The sequence below is a fragment of the Arachis hypogaea genome, chromosome 7, assembly GCF_003086295.3.
Source record: "Arachis hypogaea cultivar Tifrunner chromosome 7, arahy.Tifrunner.gnm2.J5K5, whole genome shotgun sequence".
NCBI lineage: Eukaryota > Viridiplantae > Streptophyta > Magnoliopsida > Fabales > Fabaceae > Arachis > Arachis hypogaea.
In genome coordinates, this window is record NC_092042.1 from 52,404,857 (window position 1) to 52,412,746 (window position 7,890).

Sequence of the window (7,890 nt, forward strand, 5' to 3'; positions counted from 1 at the left end):
AAAAATAGAATTAGATAAATAAAAATTGGATTACCTCCCAATAAGCACTTTTTTAATGTCACTAGCTTGACAGTGGGCTCTCATGGAGCCTCACAGGTGATCAGGTCAATGTTGTGGACTACCAACACCAAGCTTAGAGTTTGAATGTGGGAGTTCAATACCAAACTTAGAGTTTGGTTGTGGCCTCCCAACACCAAATTTAGAGTTTGATTGTGGGGGCTTTGTTTGACTCTGTATTAAGAGAAGCTTTTCATGCTTCCTATCCATGGTTGCAGAGGAATGTCCTTGAGCTTTAAACACAAGGTAGTCCCCATTCAATTGAAGGACTAATTCTCCTCTATTAACATCAATCACAGCTCCTGCTGTGGCTAGGAAGGGTCTTCCAAGGATGATGCATTCATCCTCATTCTTCCTAGTCTCTAAGATTATGAAATCAGCAGGGATGTAAAGGCCTTTAACCTTCACTAACACGTCCTCTACTAATCCATAAGCTTGTCTTTGTGATATGTCTGCCATCTCTAATGAGAATGTGGCAGGCTGTACCTCAATGATCCCTAGATTCTCTATTACGGAGAGAGGCATTAGATTGATGCCTGACCCTAGGTCACACAGAGCCTTCTCAAAGGTCATGGTGCCTATGTTACAAGGTATTAGAAATTTACCAGGATCTTGTTTCTTTTGAGGTAACGTTTGCTGAACCCATGTATCTAGTTCACTAATGAGCAAGGGAGGTTCACCTTCCCAAGTCTCATTACCAAACAACTTGGCATTCACCTTCATGATGGCTCCTAGATATTGAGCAACTTGCTCTCCAGTTACATCTTTATCCTCTTCAGAAGAAGAATAGTTTTCAGAGCTCATGAACGGCAGAAGGAGGTTTAATGGGATCTCTATGGTCTCTATATGACCTTCAGATTCCTTTGGGTCCTCAATAGGGAACTCCTTCTTGCTTGAGAGACGTCCCATGAGGTCTTCCTCATTGGGATTCACGTCCTCTCCTTCCTCTCTAGGTTCGGCCATGTTGATTATGTCAATGCCTTGCACTCTCCTTTTGGATTCTCTTCAGTATTGCTTGGGAGAGTACTAGGAGGAGTTTCAGTGACTTTTTTACTCAGCTGGCCCACTTGTGCCTCCAAATTTCTAATGGAGGAGCTTGTTTCACTCATGAAATTTAAAGTGGCCTTAGACAGATCAGAGATTATGTTTGCTAAGTTAGAGGTGCTATGCTCAAAATTCTCTATCTGTTGCTGAGAAGATGATGGAAAAGGCTTGCTATTGCTGAGTCTATTTCTTCCACCATTATTAAAGCCTTGTTGAGGCTTTTGTTGATCCTTCCATAAGAAATTTGGATGATTTCTCCATGAGGAGTTATAGGTGTTTCCATTAGGTTCACCCATGTAATTTACCTCTGCCATTGCAGGGTTCTCAGGATCATAGGCTTCTTCTTCAGAAGATGCCTCTTTAGTACTGTTGGATGCATTTTGCCATCCATTCAGACTTTGAGAAATCATGTTGACTTGCTGAGTCAGCATTTTATTTTGAGCCAATATGGCATTCAGAGCATCAATTTCAAGAACTCCCTTCCTCTGAGGCGTCCCATTATTCATAAAATTCCTCTCAGAAGTGTACATGAATTAGTTATTTGCAACCATGTCAATAAGTTCTTGAGCTTCTGCAGGCGTTTTCTTTAGGTGAATGGACCCACCTGCAGAATGGTCTAGTGACATCTTAAAGAACTCAGATAGACCATAATAGAATATATCCAAAATGGTCCACTCTGAAAGCATGTCAGAAGGACACCTTTTGGTCATCTGCTTGTATCTTTCCCAAGCTTCATAGAGGGATTCACCATCTTTTTGTTTGAAGGTCTGAACATCCACTCTAAGCTTGCTCAGCTTTTGAGGAGGAAAGAACTTAGCCAAGAAGGCCGTGACCAGCTTATCCCAAGAGTCCAGGTTATCTTTAGGTTGTGAATCCAACCATATTCTACCTCTGTCTCTTATAGCAAAGGGGGAAAGCATGAGCCTGTAGACTTCAGGATCTACTCCATTAGTCTTAACAGTCTCACAGATCTACAAGAACTCAGTTAAAAACTGGTAGGGATCTTCTGATGGAAGTCCATGGAACATGCAGTTCTGTTGCAGTAGAGCAACTAGTTGAGGTTTTAGCTCAAAATTGTTTGCTCCAATGGCAGGGATTGAGATGCTTCTTCCATCAAATTTGGAAGTAGGTGTAGTATAATCACCAAGCATCCTCCTTGCATTATTATTTTCAGCTGCCATCTCCTCTCCCTTTTCGAAAATTTCTGTAAGGTTGTCTCTGGATTGTTGTAATTTAGCTTCTCTTAGTTTCCTCTTCAGAGTCCTTTCAGGTTCAGGATCTGCTTCAACAAGAATATTCTTGTCCTTGTTCCTGCTCATATAAAAAAGAAGGGAACAGAAAATAATAATAGGAATCCTCTTTACCACAGTAAAAAGATTCCTTTATGTTAGTAGAAGAAGTGAAAAGGTAAGAATCCAAACACAAGGGGGAAGATAGGTTCGAATTCTTGAGGTGAAGAGAAATGTTAGTAAATGAATGATTAAATAGAAAGAGATGAGAGAAAGGGGTTTTCAAAAATTAACTTAAAATAAAAGAAAAATATTTTTGTTTTTATTTTAAATTAAAGTAAAAATTCGAAAACTAAGAGAAGAAATAAAATCAAAATTAGAACTTGAAATAATTAGTTAATTAAAAGAATTTTGAAAAAGAGGGAGATGATTTTCGAAAATTACAGAGAGAAAAGTAGTTAGGTGGTTTTGAAAAAGATAAGAAACAGTTAAAACAAACAAAAAGTCAACTAGTTAGTTGAAAAAGATTTGAAATTCAATTTTTGAAAATATAGGAAGTTAGAAAGGATTTTTGAAATCAATTTTGAAAACGATATGTTTTGAAAAAGATATTTTGAAAAGATATGATTGAAAAAGATATTTTGGAAAAGATTTGATTTTTTTAAAATTAAAATTGATTACTTGACTAACAAGAAACTAAAAGATATGACTCTAGAATTTAAAGATTGAACCTTTCTTAACAAGAAAGTAACAAACTTCAAATTTTTGAATCAATCACATTAATTGTTAGTAAAGTTTTCAAAATTTTGAAATAAAGATAAGAAAAAGATTTTGAAAAATAATTTTAAATTTTTGAAAATAATAAGATAAAAATGAAAAAGATTTGTGTTCATACCCTGGGTCGAGCTATCCGACCCGGGATGTTCTACAGACAAAGCGACCGACCTCTTCAGGTCAGGACAACCCGACCTCTTCTCAAAGAGCTCGGCCAAGTCACAGGAAAGCCCAAACAAAAGGGCCCAAATAGAAGAACACGTCCCAAATCCAAGGGCAGCCCAAGCCCATAGAAATGAAGGCGGTTCCCTTGAAAGATAAAGATGACCTCACTTAAAAATAAGATAACTAACTTATCTTATCCACAGGAGGCCACATCTCACCTTTATAAATACACTGGAGCACCCAGGTATAACGAATACTCTGATTCTACTCAATACCTGCTTAATACCCTTGCTAACTTAAGCATCGGAGTCCCTTGCAGGTACCCCTCACCCTCCGGGGACGAAGGATCAGCACCATCACCCAGTCCAACAAGTCAGACACAACAGCTCCGATCCACACAGAAGATCTAGGACGAGATCGACCTACAATTTCAGGTAACCCTCGGAACATTGGCGCTGTTGTCGAGGAACCTGGAAGTCATCCCAACACCATGGCGGACGACCATGACAACAACCACGACTCAGGTTTGGAAGATAGAACGCCACACAAGAACATAGATTCTATACTCAAAGACACTCCCGAGCCTAACGGAGACAAAAATTCATCAAACCCAGGAGTGATAGAGGCGCTTCAAGATCGATTAAAGCAACTTGAGAGATCAGGTGAGAAAAAGAAGAAGATCAGGCGACGCCGAGAATTAGAAGATAAGCTCCTAAAACTCGAAGCCGATCTTAAAACCAAAGCTACTCGATCCACTCTAGAGGACAGCTCTCATAAGGAGCAAGATCCATTCACCAGGGAAATTATGAAGACCAAAATCCCAAAGGACTTCAAACTTCCGGATATGACCCTGTACAACAGCACCTCGGACCCCAACCATCATCTCAGCAATTTCAGAAGTAGAATGTACCTCAATGATGCCTCGGACGCGGTTCGCTGCAAAGCCTTTCCAACAACCCTTACCAAAACAGCCATTAGATGGTTCGAGAACCTACTTCCAAAATCCATATCAAGTTTCGACGACCTGGAAAAAAGTTCCTAGCCAGATTTTTCATACAAAAGGACAAAGCCAAACACGCACCCAGCCTACTAGGAATCAAGCAAGGAGATCGAGAGAGTCTTCGTAACTACATGGAAAGATTCAACAAAACATGCATGGACATACAAAGTCTACCAACAGAAGCTGCCATCATGGGCCTCATAAATGGCCTACGAGAAAGACCATTTAGCCAATCTATATCAAAGTAGTACTCAGCATCCCTAGACGAAGTACAAGAACGGGCGCAGAAGTACATCAACATAGAGGAGAATTCTCGACTCGGGGAAGCCTCGAGGTTCAGTTCTGCCTACCGAGACAAAGATAAAGAATCCAAGAAAAAGGAAGATTGGTCTGGGGAGAAAATCAAAAAATATCATAACTACACCCCTCTTAGGGTATCCTTGGTAGATATTTACAAAGAAGTCTGCCATACGGAAAAAATACCCCCAGCCCGGCCACTCAAAGGCAAAAGGGGAAGAGGAAATCGGAACGAATACTGTGAGTATCATCGAATCCAAGGACATTCCACCAACGAATGCTTTGACTTGAAAAACATCATAGAGAAATTAGTAAGGGAAGGAAAACTAGATCGGTTCTTGGCCAATCGGGACGAAGAACCAAGAAAAAGAAGAAGGGATGAAGATGTCGGATGGTCTGAACGATCACCCCGCACGCCGGAGAGACACGTCCACGTGATACATGACGGATTTGCTGGAGGAGGAATCTCCAAATCATCTCGCAAGCGACACCTCAAAGAAGTATACCATGTCGAAGGAAAAAATGAGGCACCAGACATCCCAGCAATCACGTTTACCAAAGAAGATGCATCCAGAATCATCCCAGGACACGACGACCCCATGGTCATCACAATCATATTGGCAAATGCCAACCTCCACCATACATTAATTGACCAAGGAAGCTTTGCCGACATCTTAATCAAAACTGCCTTCGACAAGCTCGGCTTAGAAGAAAAAAAGCTAAGAGCATACCCGAACAGCCTATTCGAACTTGGAGATACCCCAGTACAGCCACTGGGATACATATCGTTACATACAACCTTCAGAAAGGGGAACCAATCCAGAACACTCAAGATAAACTATATCGTGGTCGACGCAAGCTCAGCCTACAATGCCTTAATAGGTCGGACAACGTTAAATCAACTCGGCGCAATAGTTTCAACTCCACATCTATGTATGAAATTCCCAACTGCAGAAGGGATAGCTACAATAAAAGCAGATCAAAAGATGGCGCGTCGCTGTTATAACGAAAGTCTAAACCTCCGAGGCGAAGGAGGAGAGTTCCACACAATCAAACTCGGCAGAGTTCAGAGATGAGAAGAACTCCGCCCATGACCCGAAGGAGAAATAGAAAGAGTCCAGATCGGAGATACCTCGGATAAAACAACTAATATTGGCACGATTCTGAAAGGAAATGCAAAGGAATCACTAATACGGTTCCTACGAGTTAATGTTGATCTCTTCGCATGGAAAGCTGCCGACATGCCAGGCATAGATCCCGAACTAATGAGCCATAAATTGGCAGTCTACCCGAGATCCCGGCTGGTACAACAAAGACGAAGAAAACTCGGGCTAGAACGGTCTCAGGCTGTAGAAGAACAAGTACAAGCACTACTAGAGGCAGGGTTCATAAGAGAAGTTAAATACCCACTATGGCTAGCAAACGTCGTCTTGGTGAGAAATTCAAATGGGAAGTGGCGAATGTGCACCGACTACACCGACCTCAACAAAGCCTGCCCAAAAGACCCTTATCCACTCCCAAGCATCGACGTTCTAGTAGATGCCTCATCGGGATATAAGTATCTCTCATTCATGGACGCATACTCAGGGTACAATCAGATCCCAATGTATCCACCGGATCAAGAAAAAACTTCGTTTCTCACACCAAAAGCAAATTATTGCTACATCGTAATGCCTTTCGGCCTTAAGAATGCGGGAGCCACTTATCAAAGGCTAATGAATAAAGTCTTCTCAGACCATATCGGAAAAATCATGGAGGTCTATGTGGATGACATGTTGATAAAGACACAAAGTGAAAGGACATTACTGACCGACTTGGTTCAAGTATTCGACACCATACGGAAGCACACATGCGACTCAACCCGGCTAAATGCACCTTTGCGGTGGAAGCAGGTAAATTCTTGGGCTTCATGCTCACACAAAGAGGAATCGAGGTAAATCCAGATAAATGCCAGGCCATACTCAACATGAAGAGTCCAACCTGCGTCAAAGAGGTACAACAACTCAATGGAAGATTGGCGGCCTTGTCCAGATTCCTAGCAGGGTCAGCAATAAAATCCCTCCCCTTCTACGCTACCTTAAGGAGGGGAAAGAACTTTGAGTGGACAACGGAATGCGAACAAGCCTTCCGAGACTTCAAAGAATTCTTGGGACAGCCACCTATCTTATCTCGCCCACAAGAGGGAGAACCACTCATACTGTACCTCGCAGTAGGAAGTGGGGCAATAGCCTCAGCACTAATTAAAGAAGACAAAAGGGGACAACAACCCGTCTACTTCATTAGTAAAGCACTACAGGGGTCAAAGCTGAACTACCAGAAAATAGAGAAGTTTGCCTACGCTCTGATACTCACATCTCGATGACTTCGCCCATACTTCCAAGAGCATACCATTAAAGTTCGGACTAACCAGCCCATAAAAGGGATATTGCAGAAAACAGATCTAGCAGAAAGAATCCTACAGTGGGCAATCGAGTTATCCGAGTTCGACCTCCAGTACGAGGCGCGGACAGCCATCAAATCACAATACCTAGCCGACCTCATCACAGAATTCACAGACACCCCGAAGATCCCCATAGAGTGGAGTATATACGTAGACGGTTCCTCAAATAAAGCCGGAAGCGGTGCAGGAGTGATAATTGAAAGCAACCAAGGAACCCAACTTGAGCTTTCCCTCAAATTTGGATTCCCGACCTTAAACAACTAGGCTGAATACGAAGCATTATTAGCTGGTTTGAAGTTGGCTAGGGAAGTTGGAGCTCAGAAACTCAACATCTACAGTGACTCACAAGTCATTACCTCACAAATAACAGGAAACTACCAAGCCAAAGATCCTACCAAGAAAAAAATATTTAGATAAAACCAAAGAACAGCTCGGACAACTCGGGGAATATAGGATCTTCCACATACCCCGCGAGAAAAATGCCCGAGCTGACGCACTCTCAAAGCTAGCCAGCACCAAACCAGGGGGCAACAATAGAAGCCTCATCCAGGAAATACTGCAGAACCCATCAATATTGGAAGAAAAAAAATCCTAGCCATAACAGGTCGGGATCAAGGATGGATGACCCCCATAATTAACTACCTCAAAACAGAAGCTCTCCCTACAGATGAAAAGGAGGCAAAGAGGTTAAAAATGGAGGCACAATACTACACTATCATAAACAACACACTATACAAAAGAGGGATCTCAACACCTTTGTTAAAATGCGTACCGACCTCCAATACAAAGGAAGTCTTGGAGGAAGTGCACAACGGCATTTGTGGTAATCATCTCGGAGCGCAAGCTCTCACTAAAAATGTACTCCGGGCGGGATTCTATTGGCC

At 42.0% G+C, this 7,890-nt stretch overlaps 1 non-coding gene across 1 annotated transcript; it reads left to right on the forward strand.

The window, feature by feature from the left end:
- Nucleotides 1–1,781: 1,781 nt before the first annotated feature.
- On the forward strand, nucleotides 1,782–1,889 carry LOC112704606 (small nucleolar RNA R71). The gene has a single exon (XR_003155223.1). It is a non-coding gene; the product is annotated as a small nucleolar RNA R71 (small nucleolar RNA).
- The last annotated feature ends 6,001 nt before the right edge of the window (nucleotides 1,890–7,890 follow it).